Source organism: Drosophila suzukii (assembly GCF_043229965.1).
Source record: "Drosophila suzukii chromosome 2 unlocalized genomic scaffold, CBGP_Dsuzu_IsoJpt1.0 scf_2c, whole genome shotgun sequence".
Classification (NCBI taxonomy): domain Eukaryota; kingdom Metazoa; phylum Arthropoda; class Insecta; order Diptera; family Drosophilidae; genus Drosophila; species Drosophila suzukii.
This window is the reverse complement of record NW_027255896.1, coordinates 34,863,065-34,881,652: the sequence shown is the minus strand read 5'-3', so window position 1 is coordinate 34,881,652 and position 18,588 is coordinate 34,863,065. Positions and strand designations below refer to the sequence as shown.

The window sequence follows — 18,588 nt, the reverse complement described above, 5'->3', positions numbered from 1 at the left end:
TGATTAAATAAATATTGGTCTGCGACAGACTTACCTGGAAATCGTATAGGTATCACTTTTAAACCACTGGTTTATTTTATTTAACTACCTTAATTGCGTGCAATTCTAACTCCTTCACATAAGTAAACCCAAGTGAAAAAGACGAAAGAAGTCGCGTGCCTTACAGAAAAACAACAAGCAACAACAACAAAGGTTCCGCTAATCCGTTGTTGCTCTGTTTTTTTGGCATGTCCCGTTTGGTCTATGCATCTTGCACATATAAGCAGGGTATTTATAGACATATCCGACTATGCAAATCGGTTTATAAAAATATATTCTTAAAACTTCACATATTATTAAATAGTATTAATAAACCTATAAATTTGATTAAGAAATACAAATATTTTAAAACAGAAACCTTTTATTTTAAATGGTTGTTTTATCATTTACGAACAAATGTCGCATTATTCAAAAGGCAAGGGTGCACAAAAGTCTATATATTTTAGTTGCTGGGCCTCCTTCCCATCACACGCACTTTTCCGTCTGAGACATGGCGAGAGAGGAAGAGCCCAAAATTACTTTTTGTGCGTTCTCTTTGCGGAAGAGATGTGAGTACTACCCTTCAGTTCCAAAAAAAAGTTTCACTTGTGAAACACCTTGGGAATCACCTGGGACATGTCCTCGTGCACAAGTAAAGAACAAGTGACGCTCCATATAGAAAATTGTATGGGATGTCCGCATTTTCACAAGTGAAATTTCAAATGAAAATTTTTCGAAGTCCTACGGGATTTCACTTGTTCCTTATACTCATTTTTCGTATGGCCTGTCACGTGCCGGTGACTCGTCCCAAGTGAATCTCTTGGGAAAATCAGAATTTTTCCTTGAGTTTTCACTTGTGAAATCACTTGCAAGGGACACGTCCCAAGTGAATCACTTGTGAAAATTAGAATTTTTCCTTGAGTTTTCAATTAAAAAAATATAAAATTTAAAATACATACATATTTAATTTCATTTTAATTCATTTTAATTATATGGTATTATTTAGATTTTCAAAAATTGTACAATTATTGTTTCTGTTTTTATGCTTCGTAAGCATATTTTTAACGTTAGTCATCGCCGTTCTTAAACCTTTGTCCGGGTCCTCTGAATCCTTGGCCAACGCTCCTGAAAAAACATATGTTTCAAAAATGCGTTTTATTTGTTTAATTGTATATTTACCTTTTATAGCTGTGTTTAACCCTTTGCAGGATTTTTATTGGCACAAAACATTTCGTCATCCACTTTCGGCTAACGGAACCCATTGAATACCTTCAAAATTTACGTACTTTAAACTAAGAACAATGCACAACATCTTAAACTTAATGTAGCACTTACCTGACTTTATTATATTAACTAAACGATTAAAGTAACTCTGCTGCGCACCATTAAAATGGATGCTTCCCTTTCAATCACTCAAACAGAATGCACCAAGTCTTCTCACCCCTTTACTAGATTTCTTTTGTTTTCTCTTCGCTGTTGGCGCGTGCCACTGCACCTATACCCTTTCTAAAGTGAATTACATATCCGACTATATAGTTTTTACTTCTTGAGTAAAAAATACAATACGATTCCTTTTTTAAATGTTAATACTTAAGGGTTTTAAATACTTAAACCAATTTTAACGGACTAAATTTCTATAACTTAACTGAAAAATTATATTGGAATAAAAATGTATAATAAGTAAATATAACATTATAAGTAAATTCAATATACTAAATTTTACTATAATCAAATAGTTTACTTTTATAAAACAATATTTGTTGTTTTTTTCGATACACAATAATGCTCCTAAAATATTCACATGTCGCTGCTCCACGAAAATTTTTCCGCCGAAATATTAGTCGCTAGCCGAACATAACGGAGAGACGCAAAAAAAAAATAACGGGCCAGCCGAAATTTGTCTCTGCGAGCGCGGAGTGCAGGCAGATTATAAGACAAGAAAGAGAGGGAAATATCCGAATATCTGCCTCTCTTTGTTGCACGATCGTTTTCGTGGGCAGTCTTCTACGCTGCGCCGACTGCTCTGCTGACGTCAACAGCGGCACAGCGTTTTAGGCACAAAAAAAAAAAACAAAAAAAGCTTTTTGCCTTGAGCCATGTCACCGCGTCCCTACTGCAGAACTGAAGGGTAGGAGGCGGCTAAAGCTTTTCGTCGCGTCTGTTTGTCAGCGCGGTACTCAGATGAACTAAGGAAATACCAGAAAAAATACCTGATTTAGAGAGTGAATTTTCGATGAACACCGTTAGCCGCGGCCCAAAGAATAAGAAATTTAATCTTTGGCGGTATTCGTGCAGAAGTGGTGGGGAATTTAAAAATGAAAAATGGAAGAAAAACACCAAAAACGGCCAAGGGTTAGGCCACACATCCAGACCAAGTTCGTAAAGTCGCTAGCAACTCGTTCTCAGGAAAAAATGAGTAACGAAATTGCATTTGCAGCCCTCGCGCGGTTCATCACGGTGTCCGACCGTATGAGCCATTTCAGAGCGACGATTGAAAATCCAGGGTCTTCATCTCCGTCCGTCCTCACCTGCAAGGTCCGTAAGGAACAAGTCCGCTCACTCTGGGACAAAGCCGAGAAAGAATTTGAAGCGTGTCTAGACGCGATTTCCAGCATTACGACTGAAGGGGCGGAAGAGATTCTGGCGACTCTGCACCGAAAATATAAATATTGCTATTCGGTGTACGAGGAGCTAGCGGTTCAGCTCAGTGAGCTTATCGACCGAGCCAATTCTCAGCATCCGCCCACGAGCACCAATAATCAGTCCACTTACATTCCGTCTGGGTGCCGGTTACCGCCATGCGATACTGAAGTATTCGAAGGGGACTATCTGAAATGGCCAACACTTAGGGATCTTTTCACAGCAGTTTATGTCAACAATTCTAGGTTGACATCGGTCAAAAAACTTTTTCATCTTAACGCTAAAACTAGTGGCGAGGCTAAGGCAATCATAGTCAAGTCCCCTCTCACAAATGTGGGTTTCGATTTAGCATGGGCAGCGCTTCGAGACCGTTTCAAAAATAAGAAACTGCTAGTAAACAGCCAACTCAAACTCCTTTTTAATTTGAGTTCCGTAAGTTCTGAATCTGGCCAGGCTCTGAAAGACCTACAGAGCACAATCCAAGGGTGTTTGATAGCGCTGGCTCATTCCAACATTTCCACAGAGAACTGGGACTGTCTCTTGGTATTCCTGTGCGCCAGCAGATTACCAAAACTGGCCCTCTCCTTATGGGAGCAGTCCCTTTCATTTAAGTCCGACATTCCGACCTTGGATGAAGTGAGCACGTTTCTTAGCGACCGGTACCGATCGCTAGAGGCGATTGAGGATATGAAACCCAGCACCAGCAATCACTCTAACGCTGAGAGTCAACCCGTTTCCAGGAAGCTCAACTCCTTCGAAGCTAAGGTGATCACAAAAACAAGAATTTCGATCTGTGCTCAAAAGAGAGTCATCCAGTGCGCTTATGCCAGTGTTTTCTTCAGGTGTCTGTGGATGCGCGAACGAACTTCATCAAAAAAAAGCAGCTTTGCCTAATTGTTTCGCGAGAGGCCACCAGCTACGTGAATGTACTAGCTCTCACAGCTGTTTCACTTGTCGAGCGCGGCATCATACACTGTTGCATAAAGGCAACCCCAATTCCCGTGGATCAACTTCCGCAATTAGTTCTTCAGCAGGCCCACAAAATCCAACTGTACAGGGGTATAGGGGTACCGGTTCAGAAAATCTGCCCCGTGTGCAGAACTATTTAGCAACCGGTGCTAGAACGGTTTTGCTAGGCACGGCCATTATTGACATATGCCACTTGGGAACGAACTAAAGGGCTCGCGCTCTGATAGACTCGGGGTCTGAGGCTACGTTTATTACGGAATGCCTGCTCAATCTGATTAAGCTGCTATTCCGCCATATCCAATCCCAAGTTTCGGGCCTGAATCAGACCGTTTCCACTCAGGCGACCAGGCTCTGCCAATTTTCTATTCGAGCCCCTAGTAAGCCAGGCCTTAAGCTAGAAACCGCAGCTTACGTTTTGCCTGAATTGGCCGGAAAGCTACCGTCTTACCCAATTCCACGAGATGCGTTGATTGATTTACCTGCCATCCCCCTGGCAGATCCAACACTTTTAGAGAGTTCCCAGATAGATGTTCTGATCGGAGCCGACATTTTACCGTCCGTGTTGCTGAGCGGCACGCGCACAAATATTTGTGGTTCTCTCCTAGGTCAGGAAACTATTTTCGGCTGGGTGCTTAACGGCCCAGTTGCTAGTACATCTAGCCAAAATCGGGTATCAGCTTTCACGACCCAGATAACCGAAAAGAGTGACAGGGGCTCGGAAAAACTTTTCACTAAGTTTTGGGAGGTGGAGAACATACCAACTAAGAGGCTAAAAGAATCCGATTCCTATTGCGAGAACAATTTTCTCCAAATCACCACTAGAGACGCAAACGGTAGATACGTGGTAACTTAACCGTTTCGCGAACCCGAAAATTTCTGATCCAAATTGGGGCAATCGCGATCCATTGTCCTAGCTCAGTTTCCTAGAAACGAAAACCGTTCGAAAAGAGACTTTCCATTAAAAGAGCAATATGACTCAGTCATTCAAGAGTATTTGGATCTGGGTCTTACGATTCTCCAAGCTATTATCTTCCACACCACGCGGTGGTCAAACCTGAGAGCACCACCACCAAACTTCGCGTGGTATTCAATGCTTCAAGCCCTTCAGCAAATGGGAGAAGCTTGAACGATATTCTTCATGCTGGTCCAGTCCTACAGTCTGATTTAACCATTCAGATCTTGAAGTGGCGTTATTTCCAATACGCTTTCAGTGCAGACATTACAAAGATGTACTGTCAGATCTGGGTCGATCCCAAGCATACGCCGTTCCAAAGAATTTTATTCCGGAATAAAGAAGGAGATGTAAGCGATTTCGAACTAAAAACCGTCACCTTTGGTGTCAACTGTGCACCTTTTCTGGCACTCCGCGTACTCCAACAATTGGCAGATGACGTGGAAAAGGACTTCCCTAAAGCAAGCAATATTTTTCGGCCTTTTATGTATCTGGCAGGGACCAATTTCATTCAAGAGGCTCAACTTGCGATCAGCGAGCTTCACCACGCTTTTAACCACGCTGGGTTCCCATTGAGAAAGTGGACAGCTAGTCAGGAAAGCATAATCGAAGATATCCCAAACGAGCATCTACTCCACGACGACTTTCGTGACCTTAAATCCGAAAGATTTGCCAAAACACTTGGTCTTCGGTGGAATGCGACCTCGGATGAGTTCTATTTTGTCCCACCGCCAGTTCGATTGAATCTACTTAAACGAAGAGAGAGGTTCTTTCCCAAATCGCGAAACTTTTTGACCCAGCCGGATAGCTGTCCCCGTTTATTGTCCGCTCAAAAATCTTTATGCAAGAGATTTGGTTGCAAGAGTTGGGCTGGGATGAAAATATCCCCACAGAAATGAATCAAAGATGGCAAGAATTTTTGCGCAGTGGTGGGTTGGTTTCCAGCCAGAGGTGAAGGTGGAGCATCATGGTTTTTGTGATGCGTCGCAGAAGGCATATGGGGCCGCAATATGCTTGCGGGTTCAAGTAGGCCATACCATTATGACACGTCTGCTTACCGCCAAAACCCGAGTCGCCCCTGTTAAAATGGCTGTTCCACGGCTCGAGCTGTATGGGGCATTGTTGTTGTCAGAAATGATCGCAGCTATCCTTCCGAATATGCCAATTACCAATTCCGACATTTTCTGCTGAACTGATTCCACCATCGTCCTCGCATGGTTGAATAAACCGTCATGCCACTGGACCACGTTTGTAGCCAACCAAGTGATCAAGATTACTCAGGTGACAAGCGCTGAGCTTTGGTCGGATGTGCGATCTGAGCACAATTCCGCGGACCTGGCCAGTCGAGGCGTGGCGCTGCGGGAGCTGGTTCATAGCCAACTCTGGTGGGAAGGACCGGATTGTCTACAACAGCCAAAAGACAAGTGGCCAACACTGGGGCTTGCACCTCCAGTCACAGACTTAGAGCAGCGGGCTGTGAAGGTCAATTTCGCAAAGGCCCCATCCGAAGATTTTCTGAAACGGTTCTCCAAGTTGGACAAGGCTCTGCGGGTCCTTGCGTACGTGTTACGGTTCCTTCAACGCTGCCGCAAGATGCCGAGGGGCCCAGCTGATCGACCTACCAAGGAAGAGGTCCGAGAAGCTGAAAGAGCCCTTACTCTATATGGTCAGCGGGAGGAATATACCCAAGAGCTTAAATTCCTAAACGATAAGCGTCCAATTCCAGTTTCCAGCCCGATAGCCAACCTGTTTCCGACCTGTTCTAGACCAGCGAGGCCTATTAAGGGCATGTGGTCGCATTACAGCCTCAACGGCTCTTCAGTATGACGGCATCCTATTATACTGCCATACAACTGTCGACTAGCTCGTCTGCTCGTCCTTTTTTCACACCAGATTTTCCTGCACGGCGACAACCAACTAGTGGTACGCCTCATCCGATCGAAGTATTGGATTCCTAAAATCAAGAATCTGGTAAAAGCTGTGATAAACTCCTGTAAGGTGTGCACTATTTACAAGAAGAGAGTACAGACGCAATTGATGGGCGATCTTCCTACCGATCGAATTTCCTTTTCCAGGCCATTTACATATACTGGCATTGATTATGCAGGCCCGTTTGAGATATAAAACTATTCAGGCAGAACATGCCTTATTAAAAAGGGGATATGTTTGCGTGTTTGTGTGTTTCTCCACAGAGCAGAGCTTACGTCTGATCTGACAACCGAGAAGTTCCTCGCGGCATTTGCCCGATTCGAAGCCAGAAGAGGTTGTCCTCAGCGGGTCCATTCGGATAATAGCAAAACCCTTGTGGGGGCAGCGACTCTACTTTCTCGGGATTTCATGCAGGCGATCAAGAAGTCTGTGACTGATACCTATAGCCATCAGGGAATTTTGTGGCGGTTCGTTCCTCCAGGAGCTCCACATATGAGAGGATTGTGGGAGGCTGGAGTGAAAAGCTTCAAGGCACTTTTCTACAAGTCGACTTCAAATCGGAAGTACACGTTTAAAGAGTTCTCAACTCTTCTAGCCAAAGTTGAAGCATGACTCAATTCCAGGCCGCTGTCTCCCATGTCCGAAAATCCTTCTGAGTTGTTTGCATTGACGCCAGGCCACTTTCTGATTCCAGGGGGTCCGTTGCTTTCCACAGCTGAACCCGAAATTAAGGGCGAAGCTAAGTCGATTATAAATCGCTGGCAACACTTAAAGGTCCTGCATCAGCAGTTCAGTGCGCGATAGGAAAGAGGAGTACTTAAAGGAACTTCACAAGCGCAATAAGTGGCAGAATCCTTCCAGAGATATCCAAGTCGATGATATGGTGGTCGTCAGGGAAGACAATATGCCATCAAACGACTGGCGGCTCGGCAGAGTTGTATCTGTCTTTCCAGGGGCCGATAGTAGAATTCGCGTAGTCGAAATCCTTACCGCTCGAGGGACTATAACGAGTTCCACCCACAAGCTAGTACTTCTTCCTATGGAGGCCAAGGCAACCTCCGCTCTTCCACAATAGTGCCTTCTGATATACTTCTGATATTGATATTAAAGCACTAAAACCATGGCTCCACGTCCTCGCAGCGCCCAAACTTTGGACGACAGACGTTCACGAGGTACTCGATCCTACCGCTGCCGAGTCTGTCGAGGAATCCATCCTCTACGGATGGCTCATCCGTTTCCTGAGGCTCAGCACTGAGAAGCGGCTCCGCGCCGTTATCATAAACAAATATTGTGCGAATTGCGTGGGCCACCAGCGTTCCGAAGGAGTATGTCGCAGCGGAGACACGTGCATAAAGTGTGGGCAGGACCACCACACGCTACTCCATTTGCGCGAATCTTCCAGTTCGCGACACCGATCAGTTTCTCCGTTGCGACCCTCGGCGACGTCACCACGACCTTCAGCTTCCGGTTTACGCTCGCCAAATCCAACGCCAAGCTCGCGGAACCATTCCCGGTGTTCCAACCAGTTCGAAACGCCAACTGCAGCTCCATCTGTGTCAAATCATCCCGACGGCCATCGTGGTTCTCGACACGGGAACCAACAAGTATGAGACGGGGGCCCTGATCGACCCGTGCACCCCAGTGAGCACCATCGACCGGTCGGTGGCCGCGGCGTTCGGTCTTACCACTACGAGCGTCGGAGACGAGTCGGTAATTTCCGAAATTTCCGGAATTTCCGCGCCAAGGAGGTGCTACTGTTAATGTTAGTGGTTAACAGACGAGAGCAGTTACGTCCAGATGGTCTCCCACCTCGCTCTCGGACTGTTAACAGTCTCCACCCCCGCTCTCCTAACATTAGAGTTAAGTACAAGCTATTAGTTCTAAGTTACCATTGAAAGAAAGCCCACGCAGTGGCTAATAAAGTGAAGTTCCAAGTGAAACGAAGGCCAAGTCATTTTCTGTGCCCTGAAGCATATTTGTTCCAGGAAATTCCCCACCACAAGCTTGAGGAACCCAGGAAAGCCGCCACCCTCCAGTTCACACTGGAAATTAATTAATTCTCACTACTTACACAATATTATGAAATTTTTCTTAGATTTGTGTGTTTGTATGTAATAATGTTTTAACAATGTATGTACGGCCTAATGCAATGAAATTTGTGTACATAAATATGGACACGAAAGAGAGTCGCGGCACGATCGTACATGCTACTTAGCTAAAGGAACCAAAGGGAAATGGAGATATGCAAGCAGTAAAGCGAGATGGATATGCGCCAACTACCCGCAATCTCAATATATGGCTATGTAGGCGGAAGACAGATTTAGGCGTTATGGCCGTTAGAGTGGTCGTAGCAAACTTTACATTACGTAGCAAATACATTTCAGTTAAAATTTATTTCTAGCATAAAAATTGTGGGCACCACAGATTTGGGCGGCGTGTGAACGTTAAAGTGAGCGTGGCATCTTCGCGTAACAAACTTGCACTGCGTACAAGGCTACGGAGTCTAAATCTGAAATCCCAACTCTCTATCTTTTATAGTTTCTGAGATATTCGCGTTCATACTTACGATTTTTTGAAGTTTGTGGGCGGTTTTTGGGCGTTAAAGTGGGCGTGGCACATTGCTGAAACAAACTTGCGCTGCGTAAGCTCAGGAGTCTGCATGCCAAATCTCAATAGCCTAGCTCTTATAGTTTCCGAGATCTCAGCGTTCATCCGGACGGACGGACAGACGGACAGACGGACATGGCTAGATCGACTCGGCTAGTGATCCTGATCAAGAATATATATGCTTTATGGGGTCGGAAACGCTTCCTTCTGCCTGTTACATACTTTCCGACGAATCTAGTATACCCTTTTACTCTACTGGTATAAATATAAATGTGTGGACATACTCTCGTTCTCCAAGGTGTTCTGCTCCATGTTGTGGATGCGGTAAGCGCCTAGAAACGAGTGGAGCAGCTTTAATGCTGGCACGCGGAAGGAGCGCCACGGCTTGGCCCCATTTTATTTTTTTCTGCCTGCAAGGAATAATATCGTTGAGTGGATTTCCAATATGTTGTTGCGCTCATATAAGTTACCTGTACTTTTTGGTCAGGTTCTCTATTTTTGTCCGGACGTCCTTGTAGGACACATCAAACCCAGCTTCCATTAAGGTCTGGGCCATCTCCATGTATATATGAAAATTTTTAAGGGCTCCCCGCAACTGTTCGAGGTTCTCCTTCCAAATATCGATCATCTGCATAGTCCATCTCAGCTTGCCACCGGAGGCTCGCGTATTATTGACTGTAAATAAATTAAATTAAAATAGTCCGTCAAATTTGGATGGGGAACTAACTGGGACATTTTCAGAACGGCAAAACCTTATGGACCCTCCGTTGAACGGATGTTGGATGGATCTCTGTGGGAAGACCCTATTAGAACCACTTCCAAGGAGTATAAAAATGGATTAAACTCTATTCTGAAACATTAACTTGGAAATTCTGTAGTAGAATAACTAATTATCACAGACCACTTTTTCTTTATGATTTGTATGCATGTATGTATTTTGTTCTAACCGCCCAATAATGCGGCAGAGAAAACCCCGGTCATTTCAGAGCTGGGCCAGTAAGTAACGCGTGAAACACTTGAAAACCCTGTTCGTCCATGCATCCATATAATGTTCATTCGTTCCACTCGGAACAGAAGACTTTCTACAGACATACCCCTGGAAGTCCCGTCAAACCACCAAACTTCGCGTGGTATTCAATGCTTCAAGCCCTTCAGCAAATGGGAGAAGCTTTAACGATATTCTTCATGCTGGTCCAGTCCTACAATCTGATTTAACTATTCAGATCTTGAAGTGGCGTTATTTCCAATACGCGTTCAGTGCAGACATTACAAAGATGTACTGTCAGATCTGGGTCGATCCCAAGCATACGCCATTCCAAAGAATTTCATTCCGGAATAAAGAAGGAGATGTAAGCGATTTCGAACTAAAAACCGTCACCTTTGGTGTCAACTGTGCACCTTTTCTGGCACTCCGCGTACTCCAACAATTGGCAGATGACGTAGAAAAGGACTTCCCTAAAGCAAGCAATATTGTTCGGCCTTTTATGTATCTGGCAGGGGCCAATTTCTTTCAAGAGGCTCAACTCTTTTAACCACGCTGGGTTCCCATTGAGAAAGTGGACAGCTAATCAGGAAAGCATAATCGAAGATATCCCAAACGAGCATCTACTCCACGACGACTTTCGTGACCTTAAATCCGAAAGATTTTCCAAAACACTTGGTGTTCGGTGGAATGCGACCTCGGATGAGTTCTATTTTGTCCCACCGCCAGTTTCGATTGAATGTACTGATACGAAGACAGAGGTTCTTTCCCAAATCGCGAAACTTTTTGACCCAGCCGGATGGCTGTCCCCGTTTATTGTCCGCTCAAAAATCTTTATACAAGAGATTTGGTTGCAAGAGTTGGGCTGGGATGAAAATATCCCCACAGAAATGAATCAAAGATGGCAAGAATTTTTGCGCAGTGGTGGGTTGGTTTCCAGCCAGAGGTAAAGGTAGAGCATCATGGTTTTTGTGATGCGTCGCAGAAGGCATATGGGGCCGCAATATGCTTGCTGGTTGAAGTAGGCCATAACATTATGACACGTCTGCTTACCGCCAAAACCCGAGTCGCCCCTGTTAAAATGGCTGTTCCACGGCTCGAGCTGTGTGGGGCATTGTGGACCATCCGTTGAACGGATGTTGGATGGATCTCTGTGAGAAGACCCTTTTAGAACCACTTCCAAAGAGTATAAAAATGGTTTAAATTCTATTCGGAAACATTAACTTGGAAATTCTGTAGTAGAATTATCACAGACCACTTTTTCTTTATGATTTGTATGCATGTATGTATTTTGTTCTAACCGCCCAATAATGCGGCAGAGAAAATCCTGGTCATTTCAGAGTTGGGCCAGTAAGTAACGCGTGAAACACTTGCAAAACCTATTCGTCGATGCATCCGTATAATGTTCATTCGTTCCACTCGGAACAGAAGACTTTCTACAGACATACCCCTAGAAGTCCCGGCAAACTTGAAATTCCTTGTATATGGCCTTAGGATTTGATTACCAGGTGGTCGGCTATTTCGTTGGAACTATCCATATAACATATTGTCCGTACTCCGTTTTTCTGGATCACGTTGAGTAGGAGGATGGGGTGAAGACTGTCCAGCGTGTGGTGGTGGTGCATGTCCCTGCCCATTTCTACTGTGGTGACTATTCTTGGCATCTAGTCCGTTAGTGCCGTTTTGGGCTGGTTCCTGGCCTCCTCGTTCTGACCTGATTACCTGCGGCGGGGAGATATTACCTCCCGGTAGATTTCCGGATCAATAGGCTTCGCTTATTTTCGCGACGCGTGACGGGAGACTTACCATTTGCGCATTCAGCTCAGCGACATCATTCTGTATAGAAAAGTCGTGGTGGTTGTAGGACATGACCTTGCGCCTGTGCTTGAGAGCACACTGGAACGTCGTTGTGGCGGGCCTAAGTGGTGGCTAACTCCGCAAACTGCGCCTTATGATTCATTCATGCCTGAGCTGTTATAGTCTGCCAGGCGTCCTAAGCTATTGAGCGTACTGGTGAGGCTCCGGCTCTGTCAAGCAAACACCATTGATATTGATTTTTCTTGGTTAGCTTTTCTCGTTTGGCTGTCGTGTCTTGCCGCTAGTGTGGTTGCCTGCGCCGATCTAGTCAAGGGTAATCATAACGCCACTTGCTTATTTTTACCTGCCATTAAATACGCGCTAACCAATGCTCTACTTATCGATCTCGCAACTGACCCACGCTACTTGATATTCGCTCGCCGCTCAGCTCGTGTCGCGGTAATAAGACTCTGACTGGCACACGCCCTTCAGACAACCAACCAAATAATTTAAGTAAATCATATGTATGGAAGTATGAATGACTTTTTGAATTGAGGCAAGGAAGAACGAGTACCTCGACCAATGGGAAATGGAGATATGCAAGCAGCAAAGCTATATTGAAATGCGCCACCTAACCGCGATATATGCCCTTCCGTTTCAAAAAAAAAGTTTCACTTGTGAATCACCTTGTGAATCCCGTGGGACATGTCCTCTTGCACAAGTGAAGAACAAGTGACGCTCCATATAGAAAATTGTATGGGATGTCCGCATTTTCACAAGTGAAATCGAAAATTTTTCGAAGTCCCACGGGACTTCACTTGTTCCTTATACTCATTTTTCGTATGGCCTGTCACGTGCCGTTGACACGTCCCAAGTGAAATCACTTGTGAAAATCAGAATTTTTCGATGAGTTTTCACTTATGAAAAATAATTTAAAATACATACATTTTTATTTAAAAATTCATTTTAATTAAATAGTGTTATTTTGGTTTTCTGTTAAAGGACAATTATTGTTAGTAAGCCTAGTTTAATTTTACGATAATTTGCTTTTCACATTGGTCATCGCCTTCCTTAAACCTTTGTCCGGGTCCTCCGAATCCTTGGACAACTCTCCTGAAAAAATTCATGGGCATATGTAAAAAAAAAATGCGTTTTATTTGTTTATTTGCATATTTACCTTTTAGAGCTGTGTTTCACCCTTTGCAGGATTTTTATTGGCGCAAAACATTTCATCATCCACTTTCGGCTTACGGAACCCATTGAGTACCCTAATACTATAAACTAAGATCAATGCACAACATCTTCAACTTGATGAAACACTTACCTGACTTTATTATTTTCACCTTAAAAAACGAAAAGAGTAAATCTGCTGCGCACAATTTAAATGGCTTGCTTCCCTTTCAATAACTCAAACAGAATGAACCAAGTCTTCCTCTCACCCCTTTACTTGATTTCTTTTGTTTTCTCTTCGCAGTTGGCGCGTGCCAAGGCACCTATACCCTTTCTAAAGCGAAAAATATCCGACTACATAGTTTTTACTTTTTTGAGTAAAAAATACAAAATGAATTCTTTTAAAATGAATTCTTTTAAACTATTAAAATGTTTTAAATATTTAAATAAATTTTGACGAACTAAATTTCTATAACTTAACTAAAAAATTATATTGTAATATTAATGTATAACACGTAAGCATAACATTAAAAGTAAATTCAATTTACTTAATTTTACTGTAATCAAATAATTTACTTTTATAAAACAATATTAGTTGTTTTTTTTTCGATATACAATAATGCTCCTAAAATATTAGGGCATTCACGTGTCGCTGCGCCACGAACATTTTTCCGCCGAAACATTAGTCGCTGCCGAACATAACGGAGAGACTCAAAAAAATAACGGACCTGCCGAAAGTTGTCGTTGAGAACGCCGAGTGCAGGCAGATTATAAGACAAAGGAAGAGAGGGAAGCTCCGAATAGCTGCCTCTCTTTGTTGCACGATCGTTTTCGTAGGCAGTCTTCTACGCTGCGCCGACTTCTCTGCTGACGTCAACAGCGGCACAGCGTTTGAGGCACAAAAAAAAAAAACTAAAAAGCTCTTTGCCTTGAGCCATGTCTACTGCAGAACTGAAGGGTGGTTATGTGGGCGGTAGACTGATTTAAGCGTTATGGGCGCTAGAGTGGGCGTGGGAAACTTTTTTTTGGTCAATTGATAGGTATTGACGAGGCTATTACATATCAGTTAAAAACTTTTTTCTAGCATGAAAATTGTGGGCGCCTCCGGCTTTGGTGGTTTGTGGGCGTAAGATTGGGCGTTGCATATTCGCGTAACCAACTTGCGCTGCGTACAAGGCTACGGAATCAAAACTATCCGACGGACAGACAGACGGACATGGCTAGATCGACTCGACTCAAGAATTTATATACCTTAGGGGTCGGAAGGGCTTCATTCTACCTCTTACAAACTTTCCGACGAATCCAGTACACCTTTTTACTCCACGAGTAACGGGTATTATTATTAAAAAAATTGTTAAATTGGGCTCGCGGTATAGTAGGATGTATGTATGGAGCAACCGTCCGAAGTTAAGACCCCAAAAATCGAAAAAAAACTTCTAGATAAGTGAATTCTATAAAAGGCCTCCACCGGAGTTACCTTTTCCGCCCGGAGTTACCAGAACAGCCTCCACAGGAGTGCTGATTCCCCGTAAAAGGTTCTGTACGAAACCCCCTCTCTCCCAGTAGTTGGAAAATATTTAGACAAACGAAAAGAGCTTTATTCCATACAGACGACCGAAATTACCTCACCGCTTCCTCTCTCCCTGGACTCGAACCTCTCCAGCGACCTAGTGCTATAACTGGAAACCTCGTGAGAGGTCTTTACTTTGCGTTAAATGAATACTGATTGTTCTTGTTTAATCGGAGTAGACAATGTTCCGTGGGACAAGAGGGTATGAGCGCTTGTCGCGGTCCACAGGCTATATAGGACTATGCTGGGGTGGGTTAACGAATGTTCGTGTAACCGGTGGTAGACAGTGTTTTGGGGTCACTCCGAGTGACAAGATGGGTACTGAACGTTTGTCGCTGGCACGGGGACTCTAGGTATGACAGGACGATCGCGTGGCGACACGGTTAATTATGGTTAGTACGGTGCCGGACCTCAGGCGATATATGATCTGTGCTGGGATGGGTTAACGAGGGTCAACCGATGATGGAAGTAATGAGTCAAGTGGGATTTGGGTTTGTAACTAACTTTATTGAACTGTTGACCAGGGCTTAAATACTGTTCTGACCCGGAAATTGGGTGTATAAATTATCTGCTGTATATAGTTGTAGTTTCTGGACTGCTCAGACACCTCTACTTGGGTTGACCTAGTTGTAGTTTCTGGACCGCTGACCGGTTGTTCAGGCTGCAGTGTCCCGCTTGTTGGGCTGTTACACTGATTCCTGACCGACCGTCCCAAACTTGCATTGTCGGCACTATATTGTGCTGCTACTGTGCGCTTGGTCGCTGATAACTTACAACTCCGTCGTGTTGGGCATCGCGTGCGTTTGACCTGTGCTGCGCAACCTTGCTACACCGAGCCGAGTAACCTTGTTTACGAACATTCTCCCCCCATTGACAAAGCGGAGATTAGCTACTATTTGTCAGTTGTCGATATGTGGCTCGTCCCTTATATGGATATCGTGTTGTAGTTCGCATGCGAGGTGAGGGCCACTCGTCTCCCACGAGGACTGTGCCTTCTTTGCCCAACTGGTTCCAAAATGTTTCGTTGAGGAGAAAAATTGTGGATACGTAGTCCGAATGGTCATGTTTGGCGTAACCTACGATATCCAGCTGATCGCGACTTCCAACTTCATCCTGAGTCCTTTCTCTTATTGGACGATGGGTCCGTCTTGGGTTTTGTGCGTGCTGTCCTAGCCTTGCACCGTAGCGACAATAATTCAGATTCCGGTGTTAAATACGATGTTGAATCTGCCTTGATCTGTACTTAATACTTAATAAATTTGCTTAGCTTACCATTAACTATATGTATAAATTTTTGGTGAGGTTTCGTTAATCATCTATATAACTGCAGTGTTCTGCGCGTCGGGTCTCAGTTTGTCGCAATACTGCTTGTTGGTCACTACGAAATTGTTCTGGACCTTGACGGCTCGATGCGTGCTCGTGTTCCCAACTGTTTGTCTTTATTAGATAACATCCGCTGGTTTTATGTATGTCGTCAAAACCTTACAGTCTTGATCCGTACTCTGTGTGATCCTATTATAATTGGCCTTCGTTATCCTCCAAATCGGCCTGTGACGGTCCACCCGGGCTAATTCATTCTTCTTCCTCAAGATCGTTTTGCTGGTGTTCGGTTGGCTCTGCTTGCTACCTTGTGATTGTCACCTTGAGTGGTCCTCCAGTGCCGATTGCTGATCCCTTGGAGATGAATTATGATTCCATTAGTGACTCGGGCCACGAGTAATAATCACGTCCGCTCTTTTTTATGTATATATACTTTATAACCAAATTCGATTATTTTGTGTTTGTGAGCGTTTCCCCGACTCATAGGTATTGGAGAAGCGATGCTCTCTTCCGCGTTCTCTTGGTAAAGTACTGCACTGCTCCAGCTCATCCATGGCTAGTGCGAAATGTAGATCTCGTTGGTCACAAATCGCTAGATACTTTGTGAGGAGTTGAATAACTCCCCACGAGTCGCGTAGTAACGGCGCGGCGAGAAGACCAAGGACGGAGAAAAAGAGAGTTTGGAGACCAAGGAAGGAGAACAAGAGAGTTTGGAGACCAAGGATGGCGAACAAGAGAGTTTGGAGACCAAGGAGCGGATAATGAGAGAGTGGAGACTTGGCGGGCAGAGCAAGAGTGCCGTGTGCAAAAGGGTATAACGGAACTCCACCGGACTTTGGACTCTGCCGTGAACTATGGACCGGGAGGAGAAGTGCCACATCTCGGCAGTGGAGCGGGACACAGGCGTGCCACAAGCATCACGGGAATCAGCGGGACGGCAGCAGTGGGCAGAACATCGGTTGGAAGCGGTTCCTGAAAGAAAAGTGGGTCAAACAGGAGTCACGGACCTTGGACCCGAAGTGGAGCAAAAGAGAAATATCGGTTCCCGGAGGCCCTATATAAGGCCGCAGAGCGCTGGCAGGTGGATCAGTCGATCAAGAGGGGTCAAACCGTCAAGATCAATTAGGTACCAAAGTGAACAGTAGATCAACCAAATAATCTTCAAGGGAGCAACAGCAAGTCGAGTCGTCGGAAAAGCAGCGCCGTGGGAGCCTACGAGGAGCAAGATTGCTACGTCGAGACGTTCGGGATTGGGGTCTAGAGGGCATCACACGACTGGGTCATGGCGGTCGGCTTAACCGTGCTAAGTAAGTCCTGGCGTTACGCCTGAAGAATAACGAGTATTACAAGGGAGAGCGGTCGATAGGTACGGTCTCAAGTGGAGTTGTCCAGGAGAGCCCTACGGTTTCGACTCGCGAATTCCCGGAGCGGCGTGTCCGAATCCCAAGTATAACAAGCCAGAAAAGAGAGTGGTCGATCGATACGGTCTCGAGTGGAGTTGTCCAGGAGAGCCCTACGGTTTCGACTCGTGTAGTCCCGGATCGGCCTGCGCCCGAACTCCGAGTACCAAAAGCCACGCTACGTCCAGCCGCGCAGACAGCATAGCCAGGAGCAGTGCGCAAGATAGTGTCACAAGCAAGCTAGCCACGCGGAAACGTCCCGGACAATAAGCAGAAGGGTGAGGCTGGGGTGGAACGTTCGTTTACACTAAGCGTAGAAGCGAAGTTAAGCGCGAGGCAGCTTCCTGGCGTTCAGCCTTAACTGTCCGCGCGGGCTGAGCAAAACACCAGTTGGACCATCCGGAACAGATCAAGGGACAGGCGGCGGTGTGTCGAAAGGAGTGATCCTGAAGAGCGCAGCTTCTGTTCACCCTAGTCTGAGAACGGTGACGTTTCCCTAAGCCCGTACGGCCGAACCCCCTCGCGAGTCCGAGTCGTCACGAGCAGTCACCGAGTCGACGGGGCGAGCATCTTCAGGGAGCCGCAAGGATCTTCAGGGAGCTACAGGACTGGAACACCAAGTCAACAAGGCGAGAGGTCGTCGAGACAACCAGGTCCGTCGGAAGTACCGAAGGCGACAAATGACGAGTCAAGGCCAACCAAGCTACCAAGACATTTTTAATAATATACCCGCAATAAACCCACTACGTACCCGTGAATTCTGTGCTTTCTCACTGAGCTACTGAGCTACTGGGACGAACACACAATCTACGGAGCTAGCCGCACGAATCTCGTAGCGAGCAGACCACAAAAATCTGTTCGTTACATCTGGCGCCCAACGTGATTGTCAAACTAAACAGAATGGGAAAGAAGTGGATCTACCGGCCTAAAAAGGAGGACTTCGCCAATGTCGCACAGAGGCTTAATCTCACCCTGGACGGCAGATTAGAAGACATGAGAAAGGCATTATCCGAGTATTACTCAGAAACGGATAATGACCCACAACTCGTCGACATCTGGGCCGAGTTGGGAGCAGCATACTACGACAAAGCCGGCCCGAGCATCACGTTAACGAACGCCGAAGGGAACAACCTATTGGCAAGCCTGAGCGTTGACAACTTACAAAAAGAGGCAAACAGGAGAGAGTCAAGCCAAGACAGGAAAATATCAGCGCTGATCTCGAGATTCAGTCAGT

The 18,588-nt window shown here is 45.2% G+C and overlaps 1 long non-coding RNA gene across 1 annotated transcript; it reads right to left on the bottom strand.

The window, feature by feature from the left end:
• Positions 1-1,062: 1,062 nt before the first annotated feature.
• On the bottom strand, positions 1,063-1,528 carry LOC139354535 (uncharacterized). The gene is made up of 3 exons (XR_011605510.1): positions 1,354-1,528; positions 1,198-1,287; positions 1,063-1,143 (listed from the first exon to the last, which is right to left on the bottom strand). It is a non-coding gene; the product is annotated as an uncharacterized lncRNA (long non-coding RNA).
• Between the last annotated feature and the right edge of the window lie 17,060 nt (positions 1,529-18,588).